Source organism: Vombatus ursinus, unplaced genomic scaffold, assembly GCF_900497805.2.
Source record: "Vombatus ursinus unplaced genomic scaffold, bare-nosed wombat genome assembly UNPS02010284.1, whole genome shotgun sequence".
Classification (NCBI taxonomy): Eukaryota; Metazoa; Chordata; class Mammalia; order Diprotodontia; family Vombatidae; genus Vombatus; species Vombatus ursinus.
In genome coordinates this window covers 11940825-11955480 of record NW_020950062.1, presented here as the reverse complement: position 1 = coordinate 11955480, position 14656 = coordinate 11940825, and the positions used below count along the sequence as shown (strand labels likewise).

Sequence of the window (14656 nt, the reverse complement as noted above, 5' to 3'; positions counted from 1 at the left end):
TGACAGACCTTTCCTACTGACCTTCTAAGTTGTCTTTGGCATTTGTGGCTTGCAAAGTCTGGAAACCACCACAGCTGCCAGTGATTCAGTCCCTTGAGGCCTACTCTGGGTTTGCTGGGCCCCAGTCTGTGCTGGGGAATCCTGCACAGAACTGTGCTCACCTCTCAGCCAGGTGCATCAGACTTTTCCTGTTGACCTTCCAGGTTGTCTTGGGCTGGAAATTTGTTTCATTCTTTCTTTTTGTGGGTTATTCTGCTCTAGAATTTTAGTCATTTTTTTAGGTATTTGGAGGGATTTGGGTGAGAACTCATGTGAGTCCCTGCCTTTACTCTGGCATCTTGGCTTTGCCTCCTCTAAGGAACTTTTTTAAGTCATTGGTTCCAGGGATCCTCCCAAATCCATTGGCAGCTACAGTGGCTGTCACTATTGTGTCAGTAAATGTGCCCTTCAGTCTCCAAAAGCTTCCAGTAGCCACCCTTTTCCAGTCATCTGCATTTCCTCTAGCACTCTTCCAGCCTGCTCTGGGGCCCATACAGACCACCCATACTCCTGTGCTGTTTGTTCTTTATTGAACTACAACTATGAGTCATTATAATGCAATTATATATATACATATATATATAAAGAAAATTATATATATACATGTATGTGTGTGTATATATATACACACACACATATATATGTGTATATATATATGTGTGTGTGTGTATATATATATATATATATATATATATATATATATATATATATATATATAAAGAAAACACCAAAAAAATCAATAGGAGGGCTAGGCAGTTAACTATCCATATCATAAAGTAACTTATTCAAGTTTCACCTAAAATTCTACCTTCTACAAGAAGCCTTTCCCAATTTCTCTGAATTCTTCTATTTATTTTTTTTGCAGGTAATTAGGTTTAAGCCCAGGTTAAGGTAATAAGTGTCTGATGCCAGATTTGAATTCAAGCCTGCCTGACTCCAAGGCTCATGCTCTATCCACTACACACCTAGCTGTCCCCAAATCTCTCTTAATTCTAATGTTATTATTCCATTGATTGTTTCATATTTATCCTGTATGTGTCTTGTTTGTTTACAGTTTTTTCCTGTTGTCTACTGTGATAGAGCTGTTTGAGAACAGAAAATGTTCTTTGTCTTGCTTTCAATCTCCAGTGATTAACACAGTGCCTAGGCTGTATTAAGCATTTGACAAACATTTGCTGACTGGATACATCAAATTATTTTCCTTTTAAGTAATTCCTTCAAGTAATGGTACAGTTGGAGAGAAAGCTCATGGTGAATCCTGGACACCATGATCTGACTGAAAATCAAGGATAACTTTGAATCATCAGAGAATAATAAAGAGCTACTGGACTCAGAGGGCATTTGAGAGAAGAGGCTTCTCCAAAAGTAAGAAAGTAATGTAGAAGAGGGAGGTGGAAAGACACTCAAGTTAACCTTAATTTGATTTATAATTATATAAGATACCTGACTATAAGCAATGACAATGATTCTGGGGCTGCTGATCTTTGTTCAAAATGTTATTTAAGTCTAATTGATATTGACATATTGTCAAGAGATCTAGAAAGAAGTCCCACAACTCATTAAGTGAAACTCCCATGGAGGATTTACTAAAAAAGGGAAAGAATGGGGCAGACATTTATTAAACACTTTCTATGTGCCAGGCACTGTGGAAGTACTTCACAAATATTATCTTGTGTAATGCTTTATGAGATGGACAAGATTCTCTCAGGATGGACAAGTACAGATGAGGTACAATCTATATTCTAGGGGGAAGTACTCATATCAATGAGGTTACAGATCCATTAGTGTATAAGTAACTAAAGAAATACATACCAGAATACTACCATCTCACTCCTTGTTAACAGCCAAGCACTCCCATCCTTGTCATCCTATCATGCAGTTAACCAAAAGAGAGGAACAACTGAAATAGAAAACAGAAGCCTACTCGCAATATGAATAAAAGAAAGACAGTCTTTTTCCTGGATGGATAGTGTGGTTTTAAAATGCTGGAATTCCGGGAATACAAATTGTTGATATTCTACCTTGTAGCTTCATGTTTATAAAATATGTTGTATTTTGATTAGTAGTTAATTTGATTGAGTGTTTTGTATTTGCCATGTTTTCATACTGGCACTTTTCAGCAATGTGGAAAGTCTGTTACCTTTGGTTAAGCATGAAGTTAGTTTTATCTTGACTCTGTAAAACCTTGAATATCTGCAAAATTCAAAAATGAGTATCTAAATCACCAGCAGATTTTCTTCAAATGATTTTCTTAGTTTCTTCATTTGTTTCTGATGCCCACACATCTTCCCACACAAGCTAGTTCATTTCTTGGTGACAATGTCAGTGACTGATCATATAGGATCTATCAAAAATAAATGTGCTGATGAGCCATATGGTCATATTGTTCCTTTGGTTAATTTAATATTTTGCTTGTAGTGTCTGCATAATATTTTGATTTTCAGAATAGTATAATTGGCATGAACAACCACTATTTTTACAGGATACCATCTCTTCATTCTAATTTTTCCCACTATCATTTTTCTTTTAGGACTCCCTCCACCAACCACCCCAAAAGCATTAGGTAGATTCAATGTGACATGCATATTGGTTCCATATTAGCTTAATGTCTGAGAGATTTTCTCATTTAATTCTGTCTCCTGACTCTCCTTTTAATAAGAGAAAAATCACTCACCTGAGAGCACAAGAAATCATCCTTCCAGAAAGAGCATTTCAGCCTTTTTCAGCTGCAGGAAGTAGAGATGGCCATCCTCATGGAGTGATGCACTTCAGTTGAGTTAGGCACATTTCATCTCATTGCATCTGCCCTAGAATTTCAAAAACACATTTGTATTATAGCTATACAGAAAAAATTATTTACCATATATATATATGTATATATATATATATATATATATATAGTTGTTGATTGACCTTTTGAAATCTTCTAGGATCATAGAGATGAGACCTTAGAGGTCATCTAGTTCTGAACTAGATGACCTCTAAGGTCTCATCTCTATGATCCAAGAATATTTCCTAAAGTCAATCAACAACTATATCTTACAGATAAGGAAACTGATGATCAGGGTAGTTGAATGATTTGTCCCCAATCAATCAGGTAGTAAGTAGCAGAACTCAAATTTTAAGCCTTTTCTTAAGCCTTTCCCTCAAAATCTAGGAATTTTTTTCACTCAATTTTTCTCTCATGAAATGAATAAATTTGTGCTTTTCAGTTTTTCTAATAATCTTCCCCCAGACTTAAAAAAAACAGAACTAGTTATATTACAATTTTATTAATTTTAAAAAGGCTACAATATATAGTGGGTAGAGTAGTTGCCTGGATGACTTAGATTCAAATCATTCAGCCTATACAGATTGGCTATATGAACCTAGATAGTTCACTTAAACTTGCATTGCTCCAGACAACTTTATAAGACAAAAAGTTTCAGAAAAGGGGCTAACCTGCATTGATGTATGGGTTTCCTAACCAGAGAGCTACCTTTACAAGTGAAATCACATATTTAGTCTTTATCCCATATTAAGAAATAAATTGGTCATACTTTAATTGAAAGGAAGAGAATGTATTCAAATGCAAAATCCCCAAACTAATTTTATTGCCGTTCTTGTCAGTTCTTTTCTGATTTTATTTCTTCTTCCTTCCTTCCTTCCTTCCTTCCTTCCTTCCTTTCTTTTCCTCAGCATAAGAAAGATGGCCCAAATATCACTTTATAATTATCTGGAAAGGCAATACAAGAACCCCAACCTTGGAAGACTGGTTGATGTATAATAGAAGATCAATAAATATTTATGCCTTGATTGATTGCACTGCAGTCTGTATATTCAAATTTATGGTAATGTTACCTTTCCAATGACAATCAAGGGGAGAGTGGTCAATCTGATTTGAGTAAAATTCAGGTTGTCTCACTTCAACTAGTAAACTTCCTAAAAATTGATATCAGGGCTTTGGGTGGACCAATAACTATACAAAGATAGACTTATAGGCTAATTGATTTAGATTGGAAAGGAACCTCAGAAGTAATATATTCACAATATCAGAGAGTCACTGAATATTAGAAATGACATGGGACTTAACAGTTATATTGCTTAACCCTTACCTCACCAAGACTCTCCTAAAAATCATAGAAAATTAATGATTAAGCAGCCACTCTCTGAAAAACTTTAGTGAGAAAAAAGTACTAGAAATTTAGGCAGCCCATCCCACTTTTGGATAGCTATAATTATTAGGAAGCTTTTCTTGATATCAAGAATAGATTTCCTTTGAAATTCTGCCCACTGTGCATATTTCTGTCCTTAAGAGCCAAGCCAATCAAATCAAATCCCTTTTCTGTATGACTATCCATAAAGTATTTAAATACAGTTATTTTGTTCCCTCGCAGTTTTCTCTTCTCCAAACTATACGTCACCATTTTCTTCACTGAGTACTCATGGAATTGTCTCTATTTATGTTACTGTTTTGATCTCCCTGCTCTAGATATGCTCTAACTCATCAATGTCCTTCCTAATATGTAGAAGCCAGGAGCTACTACTGGAGATGGAGATTTCAGTGATGGCAAAGAGCAGAAAGACTATCACCTCCATAAGTCTCTTCAACCATAGTTTAGCAAAGTTTTAGCTATTTTGTCTGATACATCATATTATTGACTATTTTTTGATCTTGTAGTCCAATAAAACTCCTTGATCTTCGTCATATGAACCCTTATCTAGTCATGCCCTCATTCTTTTATTTGTGAAGTGAGATTTTTTAAATCCTCTGCATAGAACTTTATATTTGTTGTTATTAAAATTTCATATTAGACTCAGCCAGGTGAATGCTAGAGCCAGCTGGTGACAGTTGATTGTTAAATTTTCAGTGTGAGCATTTACACCTTGGAAATCAGTAAACACTACAAATTGGGGCTTGAGTTTTTGTTTTGTTGTTTGTTTAGACTTAAGAAATTGATGGAGAAAATAGTGATAATTTGTATTGAACTCTATAAATATGTCATACATATGTTGCCTACTACCACCCCAGGCCAAAAATCTAGTTTTTACACATTTGCCAGCACACCACTGAACTGTTTCATAGTCTAGCCACTGAATTCATCCCATTGTTCTAGAAACTATTGCTGAATGGGAATACCTTCTATCTCATTCATAACAAGTAGTCATTCATCTTGTGCTTGAAAATACTCACCGAAGGTCATAGACTACCTCCTAAGATAGCCATTTCATCATAGTATGGAAAACAAGTTTTTCCTTACATCTAACCAAAATATCCCTACCTGAAGCTTCTATCTATAATTCCTAATTCCCCCTCCCCCTGGGAAGAAGCAGAACAAATCTTATTTTTTGTGTGTGAATTTCCACCCTAAACTATTGTTCTCACTTTTGTTTCCTTGATGAAGCTTGCTTTTGCAGATTCAAGGTTTTCTATTCTGCTAATTATTTTTGCTGTGCAGGAGAGAAATTCTGCTCTTAATTTTCGTTTCTCTTTTAAACAACTCAGAAACAGCATGTTGTGGTTCTATATTCTTCTCAACTTACACAGAATCCTATGTATTATTAAGTATTGGGTCATTTTACTTCATTTTGAAGTATTTATTTATAGATGCCTGAAATTATTTACTATATCTAGAGGTCATATTTCCTTTTTCTTTTTTCTTTCTGTTTTTTTTTCTTATTGGTTTTTCTGTGTATGTTCAAGGTTTTTGAGATTTCTTCTTCCTGAAATCTTTGGTACTTTCAGTTTCCTCCTACCCTTTTATTTTTCTTATTGCACAGTTCTTACTTCTGCTCCTCTGACTATGGTTTCATTGGATGCTGGATCTCAAAGCATCTTAGCCTCCTCTGACACTAGGCAATTCATAGTTAACAAGCCTAGATCTCTGCCCCAATTGACTTTTGGGTAATCAGAACTGGATCCAGTTGGATGCTTTGCTCTTCCCTCAGGCTTGGTGGAGTGCTGTACAGCTCCCTACATGTGGAGTGTCTGTCCTTGTGACCTTTTACAGTCCCTTTGTTCCTTAATTCTTTGGCCTGACACTAACAATGTAGAGCTTGCTTTTTCTGGCACTGGCATTTCAAAGCTATTGGAAGTTCAGAACTTTGTAACATTGGTACTTCCAAGTTGCAGCCCCAGTAGGATTTTGCCCCTGCAATATTGTGGTCAACATGGATGCTGAGGCCCAAGAAAACTTTCACAGTCTGTTGCTGGGGGTCTCTGTGGCTCTGGGAAGAGGGAGGTGGAACTGGGGTTTAGGAATGAATATACATATAAGCTTGGGCTATGTCTCTCAGTTGATTAATACAGTCTTTAAAGGTGGGGGAGGGATGTTCAGTGAACTCAAGGTCAGTAAGCATTAGTTCCTGGGTTTCAGGATTTTTTTTTAAATTTTGTTTTGGATTTCTCGTGTCCCAGATCATGGAAAAAGCTGAAGTTGTGTTATCTTTGATGAATTATTCACATTTTGGGGATATCTGAAATGTCATGGGTATCAAAGAAAATGTATAATCCACCATGTTGTTGCTCATGTGACCTAGAACGCAAGCAGAATTAATCTAATACTAGTTTCATATGACAACCCATCAAATATTTGAGGAGAGTTTTCATTTCTCCAGGATAACATCTCTAGTTCTTCAACCTATAATTGCCAAATGTTATCCTCGATCCCTTTGAAATTTTATTCTGGCCACTCTCATCTCATAATATTCTGTTTTTTATTATTCTTTTTAAAAATGTTATTCAAAGAACTGAACATAATACTCCAAGATTTTGTCTGTATTGGGACGAGCATAATGAGATTATTAAATTTCCCATTTTGGACACTGTTATTCTATTAATAAAAGTTAACTTCTAATAATATATCACTGACTTAATTTTAAACTTGTAGCCTACCAAAGGTGCCAGATGTTTTATTTTATAAGAACTTTTATCAATTTATAACTCTTTTGTACTTGGGTATTTGACATTTTGGCTTTAAGTGTAGGACTTTACATTTAATTGTGGTAAATTCCATACTTTCTTCATCCATCTAGCTTTTTTGAATTCTTTAGGAACCTATTTCTGATATCCAAATTGTCAGCTGTTTCTTCCAGCTGCTTTTCATCAGAAAAGTTCATATATATTTTCTGTGTATATCATTTTGGAAGCCAGTGACATGTGGTGAATAGGAAAGAAACAAGGAGATTTTCCATGGACATTGCATTAGAGACTGCCCTTATTTCATGAAGGATAAAAATTAATCTCAATAAATTTAAATGATATGCTCAAGATCACTTAGGACATTAATAATGGAGGTGGAAATTCAAACCTAACTGACCTCTGAATATAGCACTTTTTTTCACAACACCATAATGTCTCTCTTTTCTGTAGCTCCCATGATTTATGCATAAAAATAATTATAGATTTAAAGCAGAAAAGGACTTCAGGGGCCATCTAATTCAATCCTCTTTTTTTTTTTTGAGGTTGACACTCCCTGTCTCAACTAGGCCAGAAGTCTAGTGGCCACTCACAGTTCCTATCCTACTAATGATCAACATAGAATATTTGACCTGCTTTAATTTTGACCTGGCTTAGTTTGTCCCTCATTAGGCAGCCTAGTCAACCACTGCTTTTTTTTTTTTTGTTTGGTGAGGCAATTGGGGTTAAGTGACTTGCCCAGGGTCACACAGCTAGTAAGTGTCAAGTGTCTGAGGCCAGATTTGAACTCAGGTTCTTCTGACTCCAAGACTGGAACTCTATCTACTGCGCCACCCAGCTGCCCCCCAACCACTGCTTTAAGTATCTAACTATATTTGTGCTGTACTTAGTGCAGACAACTAATTAGTTTAGCACACCACAACTCAAAACTGATAAATTCAGGTAATCTAGCCCTGACTTTCCCAGTAGTAGAAGCAAAGTGAAACCACTATGCCTATGCATCATTACATAATGATAATATTTTATTAGCAGAAAAAGAAATGAATATTAAGAATTATGTACTTATTAGTCCATCTACAAAAATACTTTATTTATTTTAATAAATGGATAGAAAGTCTGCCTCAGAGTCAAAATAAAACATGTTAAAGATCTATTTAAATGACATACGTGAGGGGCAACTAGGTGGCACAGTGGATAGAGCACTGGCTCTGGTGTCAGGAGGACCTGAGTTGAAATCCGGCCTCAGACACATAACACTAGCTGTGGGACCCTGGGCAAATCACTTAACCCCCATTGCCCAACTAAAAAAAAAATAAATGACATAGGTGTATGATCCTTGGGAAGTCATTTTACATCCTGTCATTTCTGGAGAATCTGCAACAATATGCATGGCAGAACAGGAGCTAATATGCATTACTGAGGAAATTTTTTCCCAAAAAGTGGAACCCGTAGGCCCTGTCCAAAAAAAAAGTCTTAATGAAAAATCATCATCCAAAAACCAATCAGCTGATACATTATTGAGGGATGGACCAAAATGAATAGAAGATAATCTCCTTCATGGCAGAGATAGTTATGTTTTTGTCTTTTATCCCCAGTGACAATATTTAATTAGTACATCATAGGTATTTAATGAATGCTGAATGAATTGATTTGGGTAGAATTCAAACTGGAATTTTCACCAAAACTGAAAGGAGACAAAGCAACTAGATACAAAAAAGAAGGTAGAGAGGTTACCCTTGAAGAGCAGAAAAATGAGTTGGTGAATTGGTTTCATTGTGTTCAAGAAACAATATCCTATCATCAGTAACTGGGAAACCTTACCTTCCAATGTTCCTAATGAGTATCAACAAACATACTAAAGATCATGAAGAGCATTGCCATTAAAACTCCAGAAGTTGGGAAACACACACACACACAAATGAATAATTAGAGACATTACATGAAGACTTTTATAAGATGCTCCAAATACAATCAATTTATACACTAGGAATTAGTGAATTCAATGAAAAATAGTAGAGAGGACAATGAGCATTATATTAGAAAATATATTTTGAAATCAAGAAATTAGATATTCCAGTGGCTTCCATGGGGCTCAGAATATTCATACTAAACAGCATGAAGAATTTTGTGTGGTATTAAAGGCTGGATTTGGAGTCAGGAATATTTGGACCACACCCCCACTAATATTTATTCTGTATTATTGTGTGAACTATTGAACCTCTTTGAAACTATTTTCTTCATCATTGTCTGCCTTTTATGAGTGTTTTAAGCCTCAGATGAGAGAATGTAATGTAAAAATGTTTCACAAGATTTGAGTACTTGGAAAATTATTATTGTTATTGTTATTATTATTATTATTATTGTTGTTGTTGTACAAAATGTTGGATGTAGTAATCACCAAAGACCCTCATGAGTAAATTTGACTATCTTTTAATAGGCAATAAATCTGTCATAGATATAGCAACAATTTCAGTACCCATTATTTCAGTATAATTATGTCATTGATTGGAGTAAAAGTCAAAATAAATACCAAATTACTGGAAATTACTAGGAAATATACATTACTAGGATAAAGATGGAAGGACAGCTAGGTGGCACTGTAGAGTATCAGGCCTGAAGTGAAAAGGACTCAATTTCATGAGTTCAAATCTAACCTCAAACACTTACTAGCTGTGTGACCCCGGGCAAGTCACTTAACTCTGTTTGCCTCAGTTGCTCATCTGTAAAATGAGGTGGAGAAGGAAATGACAAATCATTCCAGTATCTTTGTCAAGAAAATCCCAAATGGATTTTCACTTCCAGAAGCCAATATGATAGAGTAAAAATGGAGTTGCTCTCACCCTCTCCTATCAACCTCTGAAAGCCCAGAAAATATCACCTCAGGAAAAACCCTGGAACAGTTGAACCAGAAGAAAGATGGGGAGCAGCAGTCCAGTAGCCCAGATAGCTTGAGGGATTAATGGGAAAAGTCCTTTTTACCCTGGGGAAAGGGAAGCAGTACAGATCTGGAGGTGCCCAGCCAGCTAGCAGAAAGCCCCACTTTACAACACCAGGAGGAGACCCTAGTGCCTCAGCATTCTACAGCAAATGGGTCTCCCAGTGCCTCAGCAAAACTAAGGGAAGCAGCACTACAAAGGGCCCCAGGCAGATAAACACCCTGCAACATCCATATGAAAGGAGCTGAAGAAAGCAACAGGAAAGGAAAAACAGGCAACCTAGAGTTGCCTGAAAGTTCCAGTCTTGCTGATTCCAGCCCAACACCAGGTAAGCTGTCAGAACCCTACAGCCTCCAAGTGCCAAACAGGAGCAGATCCTGAAACCCAGGTGATGGAGCACAGGCAAACACCAACACCTGGACCTCTGAGTGCCTCAGTGAAGGTGGGCAAATCAGTGGAAACCAACTCAGAAAACCACCAGGTGCCTCAGCATTCTACAGCAAAGGAGTCTGTCAGTGCCTCAGCAGAACTAAAGGAAGCAGCACTACAAAGGGCCCCAGGCAGATAAACATCCTGCAACATCCATCTAAAAGGAGCCAAAGAAAGGTAAAGGAAAGAAAAAGCATGCAACCTAGAGTTGCCCAAAAGTTCCAGCCTTGCTGATTCCAGCCCAATACCAGATAAGCTGCCAGAACCCTACAGACTTCAATTGCCAATGTTGCAGGCCCCAGCACACAAAGCCAGTAACCAAGACCTAGGCTCCCAACACAAGAAACTTGGGTCAGTGTCCTCTGCTCCCCAGCAGGACAGCTCAATCTCTTTAAAGGCCAAGGAATAAGGAAACACCATGAGTAAAAAGAAATGTACCATAGATTCAAATTATAAGAAGAGTGAAGATCAAGACAGAAATTCTGAAATGGACAACTTTGTCAACAAACCCTCATCTGCAAGCTCAAAAGGGAATATGAACTAGTCTGAAGTCCAAAAAGCCTTCTTTGAAGAGCTCAAGAAGGATTTTAAAAGTCAAATGAGAGAGGTATAAGAGCCCTTAAAAAATACAATTGGTCAATTGGAAAAAAAAATTACACTGAAGAAAACAAGTCCCTAAAAAACACAATTGGCCAACTGGAAAAAAAAGTACACTGAAGAAAACAAATTCCTTAAAAATACAATTAGCCAATTGGGGAAGGAAGTACAAAATCTAACAGAAGAAAACAAATTGTTAAAAATTAGAATTGGACAAATGGAAACTAATGACTCTATGAGAGAGCAAGAATCAGTCAAACAGAAACAAAAAAAATGAAAAAATAGATGAAAACATAAAATACCTCCTTGGTAAAACAACTGACCTGGAAAATGGATCCAGGAGAGACAATTTAAAAATTATTAATCTACCTGAAAATCACAATGAAAAAAGAAGCCTAGACAGTATCTTTCATGAAATCATAAAGGAAAACTGCCCTGAAGTCCTAGAACCAGAAGGTAAAATAACCATAGAAAGAATCCACTGCTCACCTCCTGAAAGAGATCCCAAAATGAAAACCCCAAGGAATATAATAACCAAATTCCAAAATTACCAGGTCAAAGAGAAAATACTGCAAGCAGCCAGAAAGAAACAATTTAAATATCATGGAACCACAATCAAGATTACACAGGAAATTACAGCTTCTACATTAAAAGACCCTACGGCGTGGAACATGATTTTCCATAGGGCAAAGGAGCTTGGCTTGCAGCCAAGGATCAACTACCTAGCAAAAATGAGCATGATCTTTCAGGGGAGGAGATGGATATTCAACAAAAGAGGGGACTGCCAAACCTTCCTGATAAAAAGACCAGAGTTCAACAAAAAAATGTGATCTTCAAGTACAAGATTTAAGTGAGACATAAAAAAGTAAATGAGACACAAAGATACAATATGTTGTTAATAAGGGCAAATTGTTTACATCCCTACAAGGGAAGATGACACTTGTAACTCTTCAGAGTTGAATTATTATTACACCATGTTAAAGGAGTATACATAAAGAGGGCATGTATAAGTTGACTCTGATGTAATGATTAAAGAAAAATCTAATCAAGTGGGTTAAATGGATCCAAGTAAGTGGATTAGTCTGATCTAAGAAAATGTACCAAGAAAGGAGGAGGCAGACAAGGGTAAATTACATTACAGGAAAAGACACAAAAACCTGTTACAGCAGAGGGAAAGAAGGGAGGGAGATGAGCATTGTTTGAATCTTACTCTCATTAGATTTGGCTCAAGAAGGGAATAATATAATCAATTAGGTATAGAAATCTAACGTGCCCTATAGGCAGTAGGAGTGAAAAGGGGAAAGAAAAGGGAGGGGAGATAGAAGGGAGGGAAGAAACAGTAGGGGTAAAGGGGAAGAAAAGAGAAAGGACTAATAGAAGGCAGGAGGGACTGAAGGAGGTGGTGGTCAAAAGCAAAACACTAGTGAGGAGGGAAAAGGAGAAAGGAGAAAGAAAAGCATAAATGGGGGGTGAGATGGAGAAAAAGACACAGCGAGTAATCATAACTGTGAATGGGAATGGGATGAACTCTCCTATAAAATGGAAGTGGATAGCAGAATGGATTAAAAACCATAATCCTACAATATTTTGTTTCCAGGAAACACATTTGAAAAAGAGTGACACACACAGGGTAAAGGTAAAAGGCTGGAGCAAAATATATTATGCTTCAGGTGAAGTAAAAAAAAAATGTCTCAGATAAAGCAAAAGCAAAAATAGATCATATCAAAAGAGAAAAGGAAGGAAATTACATCCTGCTAAAAGACACCATAGACAATGAAGTAATATCTTTACTAAACATATGGGCACCAAATGGTACAGATTCCAAATTCTTAGAGGAGAAGTTCAGGGAACTACAGGAAGAAATAGACAGCAAAACTATACTAGTGGGGGACCTCAGCCTCCACCTCTCTGAACTAGATAAATCTAACCTAAAAATAAACAAGAAAGAAGGTAAGAAGGTGAATAGAACATTAGAAAAGTTAAGTATGATAGACCTCTGGAGAAAACTGAATGGGGATAGAAAGGAATATACTTTTTTCCTCAGCAGCACATGGCACATACACAAAAATTGACCATGTACTAGAACACAAAAACCTCACAATCCAATGCAGAAAGGCAGAAATATTAAATGCATCCTTTTCAGATCATGATGCAATAAAATTATATGTAATAAAGGGCCATGGAAAGATAGACTAAAAAATATTTGGAAATTAAATAATCTAATCCTGAAAAATGATTTACAACAAATTATAGAAACAATCAATAATTTCATTCAAGAGAATGACAATAATGAGGCAACATACCAAAACTTATGGGATGCAGCAAAATCAGTTCTTAGGGGAAGTTTTATATCTCTAAATGCTTACATAAATAAAATAGAAAAAGAGGAAATCAATGAATTGGGCATTCAAGTAAAAAAAAAACTAGAAAAATAACAAATTAAAAATCCTCAATTAAACACCAAATTAGAAATATTGAAAACCAAAGGAAAAATTAACAAAATTGAAATTAAGAAAACTATTGAACTAATAAATAAAACTAAGAGCTGGTTTTATGAAAAAAAAACAATAAAATAGATAACCCTTTTTTAAATCTAATTAAAAAAAAGAAAGAAGAAAACCAAACTACTAGTATCAAGAATGAATAGGGTAAAGCTACCACCAAGGAAGAGGAAATTAAAACAATAATTAGGAACTATTTTGCCCAATTGTATGCCAAAAAATTTGACAATCTTAGTGAAATGGATACATATTTACAAAAATATAAATTGCCCAGATTAACAGAAGAGGAAGTAAAATACTTAAATAATCTCATCTCAGAAAAAGAAATTGAACAAGCCATTGAACTCTCTAGGAAAAAATTTCCAGGGACAGATAGATTTACATACAAATTCTATCAAACATTTAAAGAACAATTAATTTCAATACTATATAGATCATTTTGGAAAATAGGTGAAGAAAGAGTCTTAACAAATTCTTTTTATGATACAAATGTGGTGCTGATACCTAAACCAGGAAGAGTCAAAACAGAGAAAGAAAATTACAGACCAATGCATCTAATCAATATAGATGCAAAAGTTTTGAACAAAATATTAGCAAATAGATTACAGCAACTTATCACAAGAATAATACACTATGACTAGGTAGGATTTATACCAGGAATGCAGGACTGGTTCAGTATTAGGAAAACTATCAGTATAATTGATTGTATCAACACCAAAACTAACAGAAACCACATGATCATCTCAATAGATGCAGAAAAAATACAACACCCATTCCCATTAAAAACACTAGAGAGAAGAGAAATAAATGCAGTCTTCCTTAAAATAATAAATAGCATCTACTTAAAACCTTCAGCAAGCATCATATGTAATGGGGACAAGCTAGAAGCATTTCTAATAAGATTGGGGGTGAAACAAGGATGTCCATTATCACCACTGTTGTTCAATATCTTACTAGAAAGGTTAGCTTTAGCAATAAGAGAAGAAAAAGAAATTGAAGGCATTAGAATAGGCAAAGAAGAAACAAAGCTATCACTCTTTGCAGATGACATGATGATACACTTAGAGAATCCTGGAGAATCAAGTGATGAAAAACTACTTGAAATAATAAACAACTTAGGAAAGTTGCAGGCTATAAAATAAGCTCACATAAATCATCGGCATTCCTATATATTACCCACAAAGCCCAACAGCAAGAGATAGAAAGAGAAATTCCTTTTAAACTTATTGTACACATTATGAAATATTTAGGAGTCT

General features: G+C 35.7%; 1 pseudogene; it reads left to right on the top strand.

Annotated features, from left to right (window-relative positions):
- Nucleotides 1–572, top strand: part of LOC114037202 — a 4220-nt pseudogene extending 3648 nt beyond the window's left edge.
- Nucleotides 573–14656: the final 14084 nt, after the last annotated feature.